Below are 9087 nucleotides of genomic sequence, written 5' to 3' on the forward strand. Positions count from 1 at the left end.
CGCATACACACAACTGGAGAAATCCAGCAATAATTTGCGTGTAATCCGCACACTCACACATAACTGGAGAAATCCAAAAATAAAATTCGCGTGTACTCAACACACACATACACATTTTTGTTATCTCGAAAAATCGTGTATAACACACACACACACACACACTGTGGTCTCTCGAAAAAATCGTGTATAATCAATACATACACAAATTCTGAGTTGAAAAATCCGCTTCGTGTATATCGCATACACACAACTGGAGAAATCCAGCAATAATTTGCGTGTAATCTGCACACACACACATAACTGGAGAAATCCAAAAATAAAATTCGCGTGTACTCAACACACACATACACATTCTCTGTTCTCTCAAAAAATCGTGTATAACACACACACACACACAAATACACACTTACTGTGGTACCTCGAAAAAATCGTGTATAATCAACACACACACAACTGAAAAAAATTCGCGTGTACTCAACGCACACAACTGTAGAAATCCAAAAAAAATTTCGCGTGTACATAATACTCAACACACACACTGATCTCTCGAAAAATCGTGTATAATCAAAACACACACACACACAAAAGAAAGCCGTAGATTAACGAGCCACGAGTTGGGCTCCACTTTGTCGTATACGCCGATTACTCGGACGTATACCAAAATAAAGTTAAACACAAAATAACGCAAAAGAACTTTATTTAAACACGACGTCCGGTGGTGATCGAGTCACACGATCACCACCACTGACTCCCCTTTGCTGTCTTAGCCATCTCACTTATATATTACACTTACAATCGAATTACTATCGATTGTTCTACATTTTTCTATTACTACGTTAAATTTACAGTTAATAGACACTATGATTATTATGTAATTGTTATTTTAACCCGATTAATAAATTATTAAACAAATGTATTTACATTTCTTATTATTATATCTTGCTTACTATGCTAACTGTAATATAAAGTTTACTGACACTGAATTGCACAATTGTTATTTTAACCTATTTGTGTGAATAATTAAGTATTGCTTAACTTATTGAATTTTACTGTTTTACTTATTATCTATAGTTTTTCTGAACTTATTTCTTACGTACTAACATCTCTTATAAAATATTCATACATATAATACAACAGAGGTTAGTGTTCGAACTCTGAATAATCTAAAATTCCTTATCACTGGGCCGAACTCTTATCACGGGGCCGAACTGTACCCATCCCCAGGGGATAACACCAGTGCTACGACTATATATTACTATGACATTATATTACTCCGAACAAAAATTTTTATTGTCAACCACAACACTGCTCCGATATCAATTACTTCGAATATAAACTATAATGATATTATATTATATTACTCCGACATTTTTGCATTTTACTGATAAAGATAACCGCATGTCTACATGATGATTGATAAGTAAAAACCATGATAAATTGATAAATAATATTAATAATATTATACCTCATTTATATTCAGCCTATTTTCGTGGCAGTGAGCAGGGAAGTGGGCAGCATGAGCGTGTAAACGCGTTACTCACGCAAACCATGCTCCTCGCATTGCCGCTGCTCGACGCTCCCGTCAAGAGCGGTAAATTGAGCAGCAGGTTAATCAGCGTATTTAACCTGCTCATATTAACAATGTTAACACTCACTTCGACACTGCCACTGAAGTACTTTGGAAATTAAATACGGCAGCGCGAGGAGCAGCGGCAATGGCTGATTGTAATTTGTAAATGAGGTAATATAGATAATATCTATGGGATGGGTTATATAATTTATAAGTTATATATTTAATATAAGTGTATAGACATTATTATAACATTGAATAGATTTTATTAAAGTATAATCCACGCTCCACGGTGTAAAGTAGATCTTCTCAGTGTTCAGAACTTCAGAGTTTGTAAATGAAAAACAGAAGCACTTTGCACACTACACGGTGTCACAGCTAGTATAATATTAAAATTTATATTTGATGTCTTTTTTCATAAAAATGTAGAAAACATGTGATTTACTTATAATTAGTGATGTTACGAACCCTGTTTTTTAAGGTCGAACCGAACCCGAACCAAACTCTTCTTTAAATTAACGAACTCGAACAGATCCGAACATACATATTTTTAATCGAACTCGAACCGAATCAAATTTTTCAAATATTTTATCGAACTCGAACCGAACATTAAAAATGTCCAAAGATTAAATGTATTGTTCATTTATTGTTTACTATTTAGTATTTACTATAAACTAATGATTATCTTATAAAATATAAAGTTATTAAATAAACATTAAATAATGAAAAGTATAAACAATGGGAATTACAATTTATTTTTATAAATATTAAATATTCAAGTATACTCATGATTTAGGTTTAGGAAAAAAAAAATAATAAATTATTTATTTATTTTATAAATTAATAATTAACTATTAAGTATTAACTTCTTCTTGCTAGTTGCTACTATTTCTTATTATATTTTATTTACATTTTGTATCAAATTTTAAATTATATAATTACTAGCAGACCCGGCGAACTCCGTTTCGCCACCAGATTCGTTTTATGTAACATTTCGTTTGGTGATTAAAAGATAAAGAAAAAAAATTTTTTTTGTTATATATTTGAAAAGGAAAATATTTATTTCATTTCACAACAGTAATAAATTCATTTCAATTACCTACTAAAATGAAGTGTTATTTAATTGTTTCATTGTAGTGCTCTTTGGTAAACCACATTTTTTGTTTTTTGGTCTGACGTTAACACAAACAAAGCGGATGGTTTCCCAACTCGTGAACACGCAACGTATAACTGTCCATGTGAAAATCAATGATTTTCCAAATTTATCCCGCAAACACTAAGCGATTGGCTTGCGACTTATTAATTGTCATTGCGAACGCAAGGCGAACTGGGAATTGCAATCGTTTGAAGTCAAACGGAAGATCAGTCGGAATCATTGGTATTCGAGGAATACATACATTTTCACCTGCGTACTTTCCGTTAATAATGGTTGCCTCAATTAAATTCGGCATAAGTCTCTTTACCGAAAGTCGAGTACCGTTGCAAAGTCGCGGTGGATTCAAATTACGCAGTATCAAAATAACTGTACCAACTTTCAGTTGCAAGTTATGTGGTGGAAATCCTGGTATCTCCAGAGAGTTCAAAAACTCCGTTGGATAATTTACTACATCATCGGGATTTGTTATTGAATCAACGGATTTGTATGTCACCAAATCGCCAGCAATTTTTGATTGAATGGTGAAATTCAGTGCGTGGACATCATTATTCTTTGCTGCAAGAATTGCTCGTTGACTTAACCAAGCATAATTCTTATAATTCTCACTAATGTTTGGGAAAACATTTTCAATAAGAACTAATTGAGTGTCTACAAATCGGCAAAAGTCGTTGGTAAGAGTAATTAATCCAGATGTCGCATCAACTGGGACTTTTCCATTTCCAAGATCTAACAATTGTTTGGAAAATTGTGCAGCACTTTGATCATTTTGAAGTTGAACTCTCATATTAGTGGTTAGCGATAATGTTTTTACGTTATTCCATAAAGGTGATGCCTTTAGGCAAGCATTCAATTCATCTGCAGGCGTTCCACGGGGAACTACTGGCAACGTCTGCCTGAAATCGCCTGCCAACAATATCATCAAGCCGCCAAAGATGTTGTTATTTCTCCGAAGATCCTTCAGTGTGAAGTTAAGTGCTTCAAGTGATTTCTTATGTGTCATTGTGCACTCATCCCAAACAATGAGCTTGCATTGCATTAACAATTTTCCCATTGCACTGGATCGGGAAATATTGCACGTTGGAGTATCAATTGTGTTTAAATTGAGTGGCAACTTAAGCGCAGAATGTGCAGTACGACCGCCATCTAGAAGAGTCGCCGCAATTCCAGATGATGCTAACGCCAAAGCTATGTCACATCTTGATCGAATAGTGGCCAAAATCAATGAAATGACAAATGTTTTCCCTGTTCCTCCAGGTGCATCCAGGAAGAATAGACCACCAGTATTATTGTCCACCGCTTGCATTAATGTTTTGTATACTTGTTTGTACAAACGATGTGTCTCGTTTACACGATGCATGATATTGCTTCTTCGCTGAACGACAATGTCTCGTGATTTAGTTGGATCGCCAACAATAATTGCAGCAACATCATTAACGGTGGGTGCATTGAATCTTCGCACATGTTCACCTGTTGGAGTACAATCCGCTCTTATGACAAATTTGTGCGTATCCGATGGCATTCGTTCCAATGCTGTTTTGAACATATTAACCACAGCATTATTAGCGTGAAAAAATGCTTGCAACTGTTCAATAATTCGTCTCTTTAACTGTTGTGCTCCCTGTATATTGCACCGCACGTTCAGCTGATCCACCATCGACGAAATGAAATATATTTGCAGAAATTGATGCGGTTCATCTGGTGTTGGCACCATTGAACCATGCAAATGATATATTTGACCTTGTATCTGTAATTGCAAATAATCATTAAAATTTGTTCATGAATACATTGTAAATCGTGTGACTGTGTAGTGTGTGGTGTATATGAAGTTGTTATGTGTTGCAATTATGTGTTGGTTATGTGTGTTGTATCTTTTACCTTGCAAGTCGGCATGAAGCCGCCTTCTCGAATGATATTAGCTCCAAAGGAAGTCATGCGAAAGCAGTTATTGTATTCAAGGATGTGTTGAAGAAAATGGCTGGAATCGGGATCACTTCCATCAAACAATGTTTTCAGTGGCTGTGGTGGTGTAAGTAATGGATCCAGTTTGACTTTTCCACTTGCGCAGCACAATCCAACCGTTTCTCTTTTGAACTTTACCGCATTGCAATATCGGCATATAGTCGTCATTCGTCCAATATCCAAATTTTCATCATCACTGTAGTTCGCAGTGGGATCATATGGAATGCCAAGCGATTGTATGATGCCAATGATCTTCGTGTGCTCACGCGATGTCTCAATCGGTCATTTTCTCTTATTATATTTTGTCTTTCTTCTCTTAAGTTCCTTGAATAGACTTGTTGCTGGCTTGCATGTCTTGTGCGGCGGCCGATGTTCGCACGTCGTTCTCTAGGCATTTTGGACTATGGACAGAGTGTTGAATTTAACTTCAAATGCACGATCCACATAATTTACACTGAGCTTAAATGAAATTAACTGAGCAGAGAATAATGACTATCTGTCACACACTTTATATATACACACATATATTGTGTTGAAGATAGATAGATTATTGTGAACTAAAAAAAAATCACTCAACAAATTTCAAATTTCCAAACTAAAATAACTATAGAAACCATAGATTATATTGATTGTACATCGAGCTGATGTTTAGATGTCTACCATAGAGTAAATAAAGACAATGGTATCGAGTTCAAATCCCAGACATCAATGAATAGATTTTGTACTTTTTCTACTTATTCGGTTGACTTTTTAAAAATTTTCTTTCGTAAAAACCTTCTCCAGACAATAACAAATACTCCTAAAAAATAATTAGCGAAATCGGTTCAGCTGTTCTCAATTGATGAATTTTTATATTTTTGTCTCCATTTTTATGTATAAAAATTTTTAATTCTTTTTTTACTATGACAACGATTTAAGTTTGTATGTCTATTTGCATGCATTTTTAAAAACATTTTAAATAAATGATTTATTTTGTTTAAATGGTTGCCATTGACTACCAAAAATAATTTAGTTGATTATTTGCTGGATAGATGGCGCTTCTTAAAGTATTATAGTACATGCTATGTATAATAGATGGCGCTGTATGTGAAAAACGATTTCCCCACTTTTCTGTTGAATTTTTCCTGAATTTTCCAGAATTTTCTTTGCTATAAACCTCACGGAGCCCAAGACCTTTCCAACGAATGCAAAACCGTGGAAATCGGTTCGTGCGTTCTGGAGTTATAGCGTCAGGGAGGAAAACCGGACTTATTTGTATATAATAGATTATTATTATTTATTGCGTGTTGTGACCAGCGGCGCGCGGCGCGGCATACCCCCATACCGCGCGTTTCACCGAGCCCACCGTGATACAACTTCACTACGCTAGGCGGTGCAGGGGGGTCTGGTAATGAAAAACCCTGGATACAAAAATAGATTGTTTGGTTGTTTTCAATTTTAATATCTGTGGCTTATTATTAATATCTTATCTAATATTAATATATATGATAAATTGTTATGTAATACCTAACTAATATTACTGGCTGCAGGCGCTGCAGCCAATATTTTCAACGGTCTGGTTTTTTTTCTATCTTTATTCTTTAGTCTTTACTGAACAGTGAGCATTTGTATTTTGTACTATCGTCTATCGTACCGTTTATACCGTCCTTAGTTAATACTTCTTATTATAGATTTATTGTAATTTTACTATATACTGATTACTGACTATGGCCAAGAGGATTAATGCATTTGAGCGGTTAATGAGATCCAGTGAATCTAATGATGTTCTAGGTAGTAATGATAATAATTTTCAAATTGATGATCCAGACCCACAGACAACTGAATTTATAAATGAACAACATGAAGAAAGTCTGATGACAACAAAAGAAGTAGAGGAAGACCATACAACGAATCAAAGGTTGATTTATAGTTTAAATTTTTTTAACAAAATAAGCAATAACCAATCTATGTGTAATACTTGTAAAAAAGTATTAAAAAGCCCTTCATCAACAACAACCACTCTAGTAAGGCATCTTAAAATCCACACTAAAAAATATTCTGAATATCAAGCATGTAATGAGAAAAAAAAATGAAAAAAGAAGCATTGAAGAGAAAAATTGAAGACACTACACAGAAACAAAACAAAATTCAAGATTCATTCAACTCAAAATCATATTTATCACAAAACAGTGCAAGAGCTAAATTAATTACCCAAAATATAAGTGAAATGATTGCGTTAGATTACCAACCATACTCGATCGTTGAAGACCGTGGATTTAAGAACTTAATGTACACATTAGAGAGCAAGTATAAATTACCAACAAGACAATATTTAGCTTCTACTGCAATTTCTCATCTGTATTCAAAAAAATTATCTCTACTCAAAGAAGAAATTAACACTGAATTGAATAGTATGCAATCTATATCATTTACTTTTGATATATGGACAAGTGGTGCTCAACAACCATATATATCACTAACAACACATTATTTAACAAAACAATTTGAGCTTCGTAACAAAACACTAGGATGTTCATACTTTCCAGGAGAACATGATGGAAAAAGTATTTTTTTTAAAATTAAATCTATGGTTAGTGAATGGAACATTGATATTTTAAGTTTAAATATACCTATTTATATGGTCACAGACAATGCAAGAAATATAAGTTGTGCATTAAATAATTATAATTCCAATGGTAACTTACATCACTATTTTTGTGCAGCCCACACATTACAATTGGCCATCCAAGATGCTTTAAAAGAAAATAATATGGGAAGTTTATTGAAAAAGTGTCGTTCAATTGTAACTCATTATAACCACAGTAACAAATCTTGGGAACGTTTACAACAAATTCAAATTCGATTAAATCTTCCAAACCATAAGCTTATACAAATGGTTGAAACTCGTTGGAACAGTGTGTTTTTAATGTTGGAGCGCATAATAGAACAAAAAGAAGCAATTGTTTTGGATTTGCAAAATTGGGTAAAAGACATTGATATTACAGTAGGAGAGTGGAAACTTATCAATGGATATGTTGAAATATTAAAGCCTGTTCTTGAAGCAACAAAGGAATTTAGTCAAGAAGATATACCAACATTTTCAATGGTAAATCCAATAATATATACCATAGAAACAAAATTAAACAATTTTATTGTAAAAAATAGCAATACAACAGGATTAGGATTTGCTAGAAGCTTGAAAAAATCTATATCTAATAGATTTCAAGCATGCAAAAATGACCCAGCATACTTACTAGCAACAGCAATTGATCCTAGATTTAAAACTATACTTATGGAATCGTGTGAAGTAGAAAATGTAAAACGTTTGCTTACAACAGAAGTTGAGAGTCTTAAATTGACAAGTGATACAGAACTAGAAACAACTGAACAAAATATACAACCCATAACAGTACCTGTTCCAACAAATACACTATGGGATATTCTTCAAGATTCTTCCACGGTTTTGCATTCGTTGGAAAGGTCTTGGGCTCCGTGAGGTTTATAGCAAAGAAAATTCTGGAAAATTCAGGAAAAATTCAACAGAAAAGTGGGGAAATCGTTTTTCACATACAGCGCCATCTATTATACATAGCATGTACTATAATACTTTAAGAAGCGCCATCTATCCAGCAAATAATCAACTAAATTATTTTTGGTAGTCAATGGCAACCATTTAAACAAAAATAATCATTATTTAAAATGTTTTTAAAAATGCATGCAAATAGACATACAAACTTAAATCGTTGTCATAGTAAAAAAAGAAATTAAAAATTTTTATACATAAAAATGGAGACAAAAATATATAAAAATTCATCAATTGAGAACAGCTGAACCGATTTCGCTAATTATTTTTTAGGAGTATTTGTTATTGTCTGGAGAAGGTTTTTACGAAAGAAAATTTTTAAAAAGTCAACCGAATAAGTAGAAAAAGTACAAAATCTATTCATTGATGTCTGGGATTTGAACTCGATACCATTGTCTTTATTTACTCTATGGTAGACATCTAAACATCAGCTCGATGTACAATCAATATAATCTATGGTTTCTATAGTTATTTTAGTTTGGAAATTTGAAATTTGTTGAGTGATTTTTTTTTTAGTTCACAATAATCTATCTATCTTCAACACAATATATGTGTGTATATATAAAGTGTGTGACAGATAGTCATTATTCTCTGCTCAGTTAATTTCATTTAAGCTCAGTGTAAATTATGTGGATCGTGCATTTGAAGTTAAATTCAACACTCTGTCCATAGTCCAAAATGCTAGAGAACGACGTGCGAACATCGGCCGCCGCACAAGACATGCAAGCCAGCAACAAGTCTATTCAAGGAACTTAAGAGAAGAAAGACAAAATATAATAAGAGAAAATGACCGATTGAGACATCGCGTGAGCACACGAAGATCATTGGCATCATACAATC

This window comes from Aphis gossypii, unplaced genomic scaffold (assembly GCF_020184175.1).
Source record: "Aphis gossypii isolate Hap1 unplaced genomic scaffold, ASM2018417v2 Contig00205, whole genome shotgun sequence".
Taxonomy (NCBI): domain Eukaryota; kingdom Metazoa; phylum Arthropoda; class Insecta; order Hemiptera; family Aphididae; genus Aphis; species Aphis gossypii.